A 10,609-nucleotide genomic window follows, 5' to 3' on the forward strand; every position below is an offset into this window, starting at 1 on the left:
CAAAGTTTTCAGTAGAGCCCTGCAGCGGGACTGGGATCCTGCGGGTACTAGATGGACCCACTGCCATAATAGTGAGAGTGTTTCATGAATTTTTATCCCAATGCAGGAGCGGGTGTGAGTGGGTATTGCAGGGCGAGACAGGAGGAGGATTAAAAAAAATTGTTCCACATAGGGCTCTAGTTTTGAGCACAAATGAATTTTTGGACTGTATTCTTGTGTCTCAATGTTCACTTTAGAAAAAATTTGAAACTATTAGGTAAGTCTTGTAGCACCTTTAATTCTAAAGGATCCAAAAGTGTTTTACAAATTTGAGTATTGTGTAGCTAAACACAACTGCACCAGCTGTGACTACATTTCAGAAGTCAATAGCCAGCTAGTCCACTGCACAGTAACAATTTGGCTATACCTTTTGAAAAGTGCCATGCAATCTCTGGATACGTCTACACTACGGGACTATTCCGAATTTGCATAAACCGGTTTTGTAAAACAGATTTTATAAAATCGAGTGCACGCGGCCACACTAAACACATTAAATCGGTGGTGTGCGTCCATGGTCCGAGGCTAGCGTCGGCTTCTGGAGCGTTGCACTGTGGGTAGCTATCCCGTAGCTATCCCATAGTTCCCGCAGCCTCCCCCGCCCCTTGGCATTTCCGGGTTGAGATCCCAGTGCCTGATGGGGCAAAAATCATTTTCACGGGTGGTTCTGGGTACAGCCTCACCCCTCCCTCCCTCCCTGACAGCGGCAGACAACCGTTTCGCGCCTTTTTTGCTTGGTGAACCGTGCAGACGCCATAGCACAGCAAGCATGGACCCTGCTCAGCTCCATACCGCAATCGTGGATGTTTTTAACACCTCGCGCACTCTCGTGCAGTATATGCTGAACCAGGACCTTCGAACCGAGGCGAGTAAGAGGCGGATACGGCAGCGCGGCGATGACAGTGATGAGGACGTGGACACAGAATTATCTCAAACCGCGGGCCCCGGCGCTTTGGAGATCCTGATGGTAATGGGGCAGATTCTATCCATTGAACGCCGATTTTGGGCCCGGGAAACAAGCACTGACTGGTGGGACCGCATTGTGTTGCAGGTGTGGGACGATTCCCAGTGGCTGCGAAACTTTCGCATGCGTAAGGGCACTTTCATGGAACTTTGTGACTTGCTTGCCCCTGCCCTGAAACGCCATAATACCAAGATGAGAGCAGCCCTCACAGTAGAGAAGCGAGTGGCGATAGCCCTGTGGAAGCTTGCAACGCCAGACAGCTACCGGTCAGTCGGGAATCAATTTGGAGTTGGAAAATCTACTGTGGGGGCTGCTGTGATGCAAGTAGCCAAAGCAATCACTAAGCTGCTGCTACGAAAGGTTGTGACTCTGGGAAACGTGCAGGCCATAGTGGATGGCTTTGCTGCAATGGGATTCCCTAACTGTGGGGGGGCGATAGATGGAACCCATATCCCTATCTTGGCACCGCAGCACCAGGGCACCCAGTACGTAAACCGGAAGGGGTACTTTTCAATGGTGCTGCAAGCACTGGTGGATCACAAGGGACGTTTCACAAACATCCACGCGGGATGGCCAGGGAGGGTTCATGACGCTCGCGTATTCAGAAGCACTACTCTGTTTAAACGGCTGCAGCAAGGGACTTACTTCCCAGACCAGAAAATAACAGTTGGGGATGTCGAAATGCCTGTCGTTATCCTGGGGGACCCAGCCTACCCCTTGATGCCATGGCTCATGAAGCCATACACAGGCAGCCTGGACAGTGGTCAGGATCTGTTCAATTACAGGCTGAGCAAGTGCAGAATGGTGGTGGAATGTGCATTTGGCCGTTTAAAGGCGCGCTGACGCACATTACTGACTCGCTCAGACCTCAGCCAAACCAATGTCCCCTATGTTATTGCTGCTTGCTGTATTCTCCACAATCTCTGTGAGAGTAAGGGGGAGACCTTTATGGCGGGGTGGGAGGCTGAGGCAAATCACCTGGCCGCTGATTACGCGCAGCCAGACACCAGGGAGATTAGAAGAGCACACCAGGAAGCGGTGCGCATCAGAGAAGCTTTGAAAACGAGCTTCATCAATGGCCAGGGTACAGTGTGACTGCTGTGTTTGTTGATGAACACCCAACCCCCTTGATTGACTCAGTCCCTGTAAGCAACTCCCCCTCCCCCTTCGAGTACAGCTTACTTATGCAAATAAAGTCACTCTCATTTAAAAAGCATGAATTCTTTATTGATTCATTATAAAAAGAGGGAGAGAAGTAAGGGTGTGCTTTGGGAGGAGGAAAGGAGGGATGGAGAAGGCCATTAAAAAAAATTCAGAGTAACGGCATCCTTCTGGTTGGGCTGTCCACGGGGGTGGAGTGGGCGGGTGCACGGAGCCTCCCCCCACGCGTTCTTACACGTCTGGGTGAGGAGGCTAAGGAACATGGTGAGGGGGGAGGGTGGTTATACAGGGGCTGCAGCGGCACTCTGTGATCCTGCTGCCGTTCCTGAAGCTCCACAAGACGCCGGAGCATGTCAGTTTGATCACGCAGCAGCCCCAGAGTTGCATCCCGCCACCGCTGATCTTCCTGCCGCCACCGCTGATTTTCCTGCCGGTCTTCCTGCCGCCACCTCTCATCTCGGTTGTCCCTCCTGTCCTCACGTTCATCCCTCCTGTCCTCACGTTCACTGGCCTCTTTCCTGTAATTTGAAACCACGTCCTTCCACTCATTCAGATGAGCTCTTTCATTGTGTGTAACTTCCATAATATCCGAGAACATCTCATCTCGCATCTTCTTTTTCCTCCGCCTTATCTGTGCTAGCCTTTGGGATGGAGGAGGGACGCTTGAAAAATTTGCAGCTGCATGAGGGAGATAAATATTTAGAAAGATACATTTTACAGAACAATGGTTATACTCTTTCACAGTGAAAAGCACTATTCACCTTACATAGCACATGTGATTTCCCTACAAGGTCGCATTTTTCATCTTAATAGTGACTGCTTGCATCTCTGGGGTTACAGATCTCAGACACAGGTCCAGGCATCAGGATTCAGCTTGCATGCGGCCATGGTAAGCCACTGTCTCAGTGATTTACCCCTCCCCACCCAATGCATGGCTAATACCACGCTAGCTCCCTGCTAATCAACAACCTTCCCCCTCCCCCCCACCCACTGTTTGTCCGGTAGCTTGGGGAAGATCGCCTCGCCGGTGACCAAACAGAAAAGATCATCGGCATTTCACTCCTCCCCTCCCCCCGCTTCGCTACGTGCAGGAAAGTGTTTTTTTTAAGCTGCTGCATTCCACGAACCCAGTAGAAAAATGGCCACCCCCCTTACTTAAATTCCTGATTTTTAACCAGGTTATCCTGAACGATATCACTTTGCTGAGGATAACAGAACAAGATAAAGAGCGGATACTTCTTGAATGCCAGCAGTCACCGGGACCATACGCTGCTATGCTTTGCCACGCAATGATACTTGCTTACTTGATTACTTGCTACATGCATGGCATGGTAAAGTGTCCTACCATGGTGGGCGGAACAAGGATGCCTTGCCCAGAAACCTTCTGCAAAGGCTTCTGGAGTACCTACAGGAGCGCTTCATCGAGATGTCCCTGGAGGATTTCCTCTCAATCCCCGGACATGTTAACAAACTTTTCTAAGTAACTATACTGTCTGCGAATGCATCCCAAGTCCTCAGGGCAAATCAATCATTAAAAAAGGCTTGCTTAAAAAACACTGTTTGCTATTTGCAAAGGTACACTCACCAGAGCTCCCTTCCAGGGCGTCATTCTCTGGAATAGTTGCTTGTGAGGGCTGGGAGCAGGGTAATTCCGTCAGGGTGATAAAAAGCTCCTGGCTGCTGGGGGTCACGGAGTGCTGTGTGCTCTCTGCGAGGTCTTCCTCTTCTTCTTCCTCTTCATCTTCCCCGTCTGCATAATCCTCAGACATGGCAGAGATTACAACCCCCACCTCGGAATCCACGGTCAGGGGTGGGGTACTTGTGGCGCAGCCCCCTAAAATTGCATGCAGCTCATCATAGAAGCGGCATGTTTTTCGACCTGCCCCGGACCTTCCGTTTGCTTCTTTGGTTTTCTGGTAGGCTTGTCTGAGCTCCTTAACTTTCACTCTGCACTGCACGGAGTCCCTGCTGTGGCCTTTAGCCGTCATAGCCTTAGAAATTCTTTCAAATACTTTTTCATTTCGTCTTTTGGAACGCAGTTCTGTTAGCACTGAATCCTCTCCCCATATAGCGATCAGATCCAGTACCTCCCGAGCGGTCCATGCTGGGGCTCTTTTTCGATTCTCAGGAGACTGCATTGTTAACTGTGCTGATGAGCTGTGCGTGGTCACCTGTGATGATGAGCTCTCCACGCTGTCGAAGCAGGAAATGAATTTCAAAAGTTCGCGGGGCTTTTCCTGTCTACCTGGCCAGTGCATCCGAGTTGAGAATGCTGTCCAGAGCGGTCAGTGGTGCACTGTGGGATAGCTCCCGGAGGCCAATACCGTCGATTGCGGCCACACTAACCCTATTCCGATATGTTAATACCGATATTAGCGCTACTCCTCTCGTCGGGCAGGAGTACAGAAACCGATTTAAAGAGCCATTAAAATCGATATAAGGTGCCTCCTAGTGTGGACGGTTGTGGCGTTAAATCGGTTTTACGCTCCTAAAACCGATTTAAACGCCTAGTGTAGACCAGGCCTCTGATGTCTACCCAGAGCAGCTGAGACCTTTTGTTTTTACGGTTCCACTGGAATGGCACCACCTTATGATACCCTTTTATCTACATTGGAAGGATGTTGGACTTTTGAACTTCTATGCATGGTCATTTCTAGAGATTTCAGAACAGTTGTGGTCCCTGCTCCTAAGGCTTTCTATATCAAATGCAGAACTGTAAGCTAGACAAAGGAGGGTAGGGAGAAGCAGGTTGAGGGTTAAAACCAAATACTTGTATTTATATAGTGAGCATACAGTGTTGCAGGGATTTCTACACCTGATATATTTAGATCACTAAGCCATACCTCTCTCCCAAGTTATCTGACTAGATAAACTGAACGGGTGCAGTACCTTTGTGTGAGAGATGCTGCCAGCTCAAACCACACGACAAAGCTTTTCCCATTCATTTCCCTATTTCCATCTTTAATTATATGTTACCTTTTTGAAGGACGTTCTTGAGGAAACTCATAAATTGTCTGTAATACCCTCACATGTTTCTGTCAGGCTTTTAGCAGATGGATTTGTTGCAGCCCTCAATTCTTTCTCCCTACATACCAAAAAATAAAGCTGAAATGAACATAGCTGACTTACAGCTACTTGTAGAATGTCGTCTTATGGCAAAATACTTTAAGGTCACTAGAAGTAGGACTGAGCCCCTGACTTGCAGAGCCAGCAAAATTTAAGCTAGTGGTTAAAAAGAAAAACAGCAGCGACTAGTTGCAGTGAAACAAATATTTACTAGGTCAGTATAGAAATGATTAACTTGTAAAGTATCTTTGAGTGTAATAAGCTCTATTATTTCACAATATATTTTACTCTAAGGAAATTAAAAGTTAAGACACCTACTACATACTTTCTTCCCCTCCACAAATAATGTAAATCCCAACTAGGTGATAAAACAGGGTGTGGTAGAAAGTCAGCATCCCTCTGGAGCAAACTTAAGACTGGCATATGATATTTGGAATACTTAAGTCACAAAGGAGAATTTTTCAGAAACTCATGAATGGTGGAAAGAAAGGGATTATAGTTGAAACACTTTACAACCTTACTAACAGTGTTTCCTACCGGGTGAACACTGAAGTTATAACTATATTTGTCCTGCAAGTTCTTTTTACTAACTTATTCTGGCATATGCCTTCTGATGGTCCAAGCAGTGAGTTGGATGCTGAGTAAATGATGTATCCCCTATCACGGCAGTGTCATCCAGAGCTGTCAAGCACTTCCATTCAGCATCAGGAGGATAAAAAGGGCAGTCCATAAGCATAGCTTGAGCTCCTCTGGGGCAGGGTGGGGAGCTCAAGAAGCCTCAGCAATAGTTAACCCCACCCCGGTGACCACAATAGAGCCTGCCATACAAAGAAGGATCTTTTGGTTCATATAATTGTTCTCAGGGGGCATGTGAGAGCTGAGCCAGAGAGACGAGGGGACTCAGATCTGCCAAGAAATGCACCTCTGATCCAAAATACAATCCTGCACCACCTGTTGCTGCTGTTCTGATGTACTGTCAGAGAGGCTCAACTTTTTCAGAACAGGAGTGTCTTGACTTCACCCACGAAAGCTCATGCTCCAAAACATGTGTTAGTCTATAAGGTGCCACAGGATTCTTTGCTGTCTTGACTTTAGCTGGGATTTTGATGTGGCTTTGAGATGAAATTATGAAGTAAGCTGTCTTGATAGTTTACCACATATAATAATGTGGCCAGGGCCCTGCCTTCACACCTCGCTGCCAGGGGAGCATGGTAGTCAGGACTAGAAGGTTGAAAATGAGTTGTCCGGGTTGCACCGATGATATGAAGGGCAGTGTTGATCACTGAGCTTTCCACAATGATGTCTGGAGCCCCATGCGGCTGCACAGTATTTGGCAGGTGCAATAATTAGGACATTGGAAGATGTCTATAAGGTTGCAGCACTTCCGCACTATGAGTTGCCAACAAGAGGAGTGTGACTCTCAACTGGATTTTAGGGCGTGTCTTCTTTGAAAAGTACTTAGTCAAGATCAGGTAACAGATGGGACTCCAGTGCCTCAAGCTCCTTCTGGCTCTTGCCAGGTAGGTGCCATTAGTGTACATGAACTTAGCTGCCTAGGTGGGCGGCAGGGCAGCTATATATATATTAAAGAGCATTGGCACTAGTACAGATCTCTCGGGAAGTCTGTTGTTCATACAATATGGGCACCTTGAACCATCTCCACACTTGATGATCACTGTTCTGTTATAAATGAGCTGCATAATAAAATCTACACTTTTCTTGTCCAGGATGATAAAGTATAATTTTAGCTTATTGGCAGTTTGTTTTACTAACTGAATAAGGTAAAAGCAATTTATATTTCCAAGACTACAAGAAAGGGAAAAGTATAAATGTTTAACCTCTTACTACCCAGAGGTGGACAGTTTTTCTGCCTTAGTGAAATATCTTGAGGGTAATATTCCATTGCCGAATCTCCACCTTTAAAAGAAAAAAGATCCCCTCCACTTAGCAGTTTTACAGACTCATCAGCTATGAGTTGACACTGGTTAAAAATGAAAAGAGTAATTAAGGCTTCTGTTACTAAGGCTATGTCTACACTTACAAGCTTACAGTGGCACAGCTGTACTAATACAGCTGTTCTGTATGGGTGCTCATGTAGACTTGTTATACCAACGGGAGAGAGCTCTTCCATCTACATAAAACCAGCTCAATGAGCGGCGGTAGCTGTGTTGGCGGGAAACCGTCTCTTGCCTACATAACGCTGTGCACACAAGCGTTTATGCCAGCAAGACTTATGTCGTTCACATCCCTGTGTGACAAAAGTTTTGCTGACATAAGTGCTAATATAGACATGGCCTAAGTTACTTTTTGATTTTATGAAGCGTACAAAAGTAACAGTAGAAGCCATAAATGTCGCATTGTTAAATTACTATTTAGTTGCTTTGAAATGTTCTCCATCACCAAAAGGAGAAAAAAATCTCTCTTATGGGCATTCTGCTGCTATAGCCCCTCCCTCATGAATCAAAGTCAAAGTTCCCAGGAGCCAATGGCTCAACAGGCTGAGGTGAGTAAGGCACAAGGTGTCATACCTAATGGAACAGAAAGGGAGCAATGTGGCCAACATCACATCCAAGTGCCTTTGACTGCCTTAATCTGCTGGATCAGGTACCCAGGTTGGCCTTTCAGTGTGAGACCAAGCAAGACTCAAACCCACACCTTTCAGGATTGTGGTCAAGCACTGTAATAACCCAGCTATCTGTGGCAGCCCCTATAAAGAGATGGATGGCTGCAAGTCTTACAGCTATGGTGAATGGGTTTTTAGGACCAGATCCAGCTTCTGTTGAAGTCAGTGGAAGTTTTACCATGGTTTTTAATGGAGCTGGATCAAACCCTTAGTAAAGGAGCTCAAAACTAAAGCTAAGTCGAGTTAGATTATTTCCGGGACTATGGATGATTAACATGAAATGACATTTCAACACTACTGCATAGGAGATGCTTAGTTAAAACCTTCAAATCCTCACTGTACATACTATTTACTGTGTAACAATGAAATCTCTCTTAACCATTAAAATGACACATGAAGCATGGTTGCTTAACAGAAGTAGCTTTCTAACAAAGGTGGAGCAGAAATACTCTGTATGTTTGGGATACTTTGGGTCAGTCTCTTAAAACAAGAGGTTGCCTAATAAGGGTGGTGTCTCTTACAAGTTTCACTGTAGACATTGTAAAGTGGAAAGACCAGGTGTCCTAGGACTGTGTCCTTGGATATCTACTGGGAAACAGATGTACAAGGGATCAACACTTGAGCAACAGTGACAGGCACGTCCTTGTCAAGAGTCTAGCCATGTCTTATAGCTGCAGATTACTTTGAACTGAACTTGGTATAGATTACATGTCCTACCCCACGCTTAATTTCAAATTACTAGTCAAGATTCAGAATAATGGACACTCAAATTCTTCCACACTTTGGAGGGGAAAAGACATGTCACGTTGAACAGCAGTGCACATTTTTGTCTGTCGAGTCAAACAGAACAGATTCAGTCTTCCCTCTATGAAATAAAGAGCCATCTGTTTTCAGTTCACTAGAGCTAATATATTTGTCATTTCATACTTGACAAATCATTTACAACCCTGACCTGCTTTCAGTGAACACTATGGGAGTCTCTTCAGGGACTGTAGTGGGAATTAGATTGGGCTTTTATCAGTATAACAAATAAAAGATAATGCAACTCTGAATTGTAATAGAGAATTACTTAAGATATAATGTTAATTCTGAGGCCATAGAAAAAAGATTAATGCTGATATCTGAATTTAAAGCCATTGCGATTAAAGCTTTCTTTCCAGCCAAACTGTGAGATTTGTTGATGAGAAGAAATTCATACTGAGATTTTGACATTGCCAAAGCTTTTCAAATAGGTTAATTAGGTGACAGGAATGTTTGAGTGCAGAAGAACTGGATAATTTTGATCACGGCCCTGATCCTGCAACTTGTTCCATGCGAGTGCCCCTTGAGCCTGCACAGATCTATATTGACAGGAGTCTGTCCATATGGAAAAAGTTGCAGGATTGAGGACTAGATGGGTAAAATGATTGGTTCCTGAATAGTCTTTTAATACGTTGTGTGGCATTGCTTTTTATAAGCAACAAAATGTATCTATAAGCATTTTAGATTTTTAATTCCTATTTGCTTTATTCCTGGCTCTGTTTTTTGGGGAATGGATGTTTATTTGAATTGCTCAAGTTGTTTTTCAGGACTTATGACTTTATTTTTCAGGACTTTTGTATCATGTTTTTATTTTTATTAAGATAGCCTCCAATGAATTGAGTCTGCAAAATGATAAATAAAATGGAGACGGGGAGTGAAAGTTCCAAAATCCTTGTATAGTAATAGCTCTGCCACTTACTGCCCACTTCTTAAATGTGGTTCCCTACCCCTTTTCTTTTTCTGTGTTCTTTTTCACTGTGGTTTAAAGACTAGATAACTATACTTTACTAGCTGTTATATTAATGAGAAGGTGAGTTACATCCAGTTGTTGCAGGGATGCCAGTTTGCCTAATTGGAACATACCTGCTGTAATTATGTTGCTACATAGCAAAACCAAAACAATTTTATTTAAAAAATTAGGTAGTACTAAGGGTACGTCTACACTACGGGACTATTCCGAATTTGCATAAACCGGTTTTGTAAAACAGATTTTATAAAATCGAGTGCGCGCGGCCACACTAAGCACATTAATTCGGTGGTGTGTGTCCGCGGTCCGAGGCTAGCGTCGATTTCTGGAGCGTTGCACTGTGGGTAGCTATTCCCTAGCTATCCCACAGTTCCCGCAGCCTTATTTCCGGGTTGAGATCCCAGTGCCTGATGGGGCAATAATCATTGTCGCGGGTGGTTCTGGGTAAATGTCGTCAGTCACTCCTTCCTCTGGGAAAGCAACGGCAGACAAGCATTTCGCGGCTTTTTTCCCTGGATTGCCCTGGCAGATGCCATAGCATGGCAATCATGGAGCCTGTTTTGCCTTTTGTGACTGTCACCGTATGTGTACTAGATGCCGCTGACAGAGGCGATTCAGCAGCGCTACACAGCAGCATGCTTTTGCTTTTGCATAACAGCAGAGATGGTTATCAGCCATACTGTACCATCTACCAATCCATAAATTGGTAATAAGATGATCATGGCTACCAGTCCTTTTGCACTGTTCCATTTGCTGCTGTCATAAGTGCCCCTGGCTGCTCTTAGCCAGGGGCGCAAAAGCCAAAATTGGGAATGATTCCCTGAGTCAATCCCTCCTTTTTGGTATCTAAAAATAGAATCAGTCCTGCCTAGAATATGGGCAAGTGTACTAGAGAACCACTGTATCAGAGAACCAGAGAGCACAGCTGCTCTGTGTCAGATCCTGTAGAAATTATGAGCTGTACGCTATTCACAGGGGGTGCTCCTGCAAC

Source organism: Mauremys mutica, unplaced genomic scaffold, assembly GCF_020497125.1.
Source record: "Mauremys mutica isolate MM-2020 ecotype Southern unplaced genomic scaffold, ASM2049712v1 000000F_np12_subseq_67271636:67468913_obj, whole genome shotgun sequence".
NCBI lineage: Eukaryota > Metazoa > Chordata > Testudines > Geoemydidae > Mauremys > Mauremys mutica.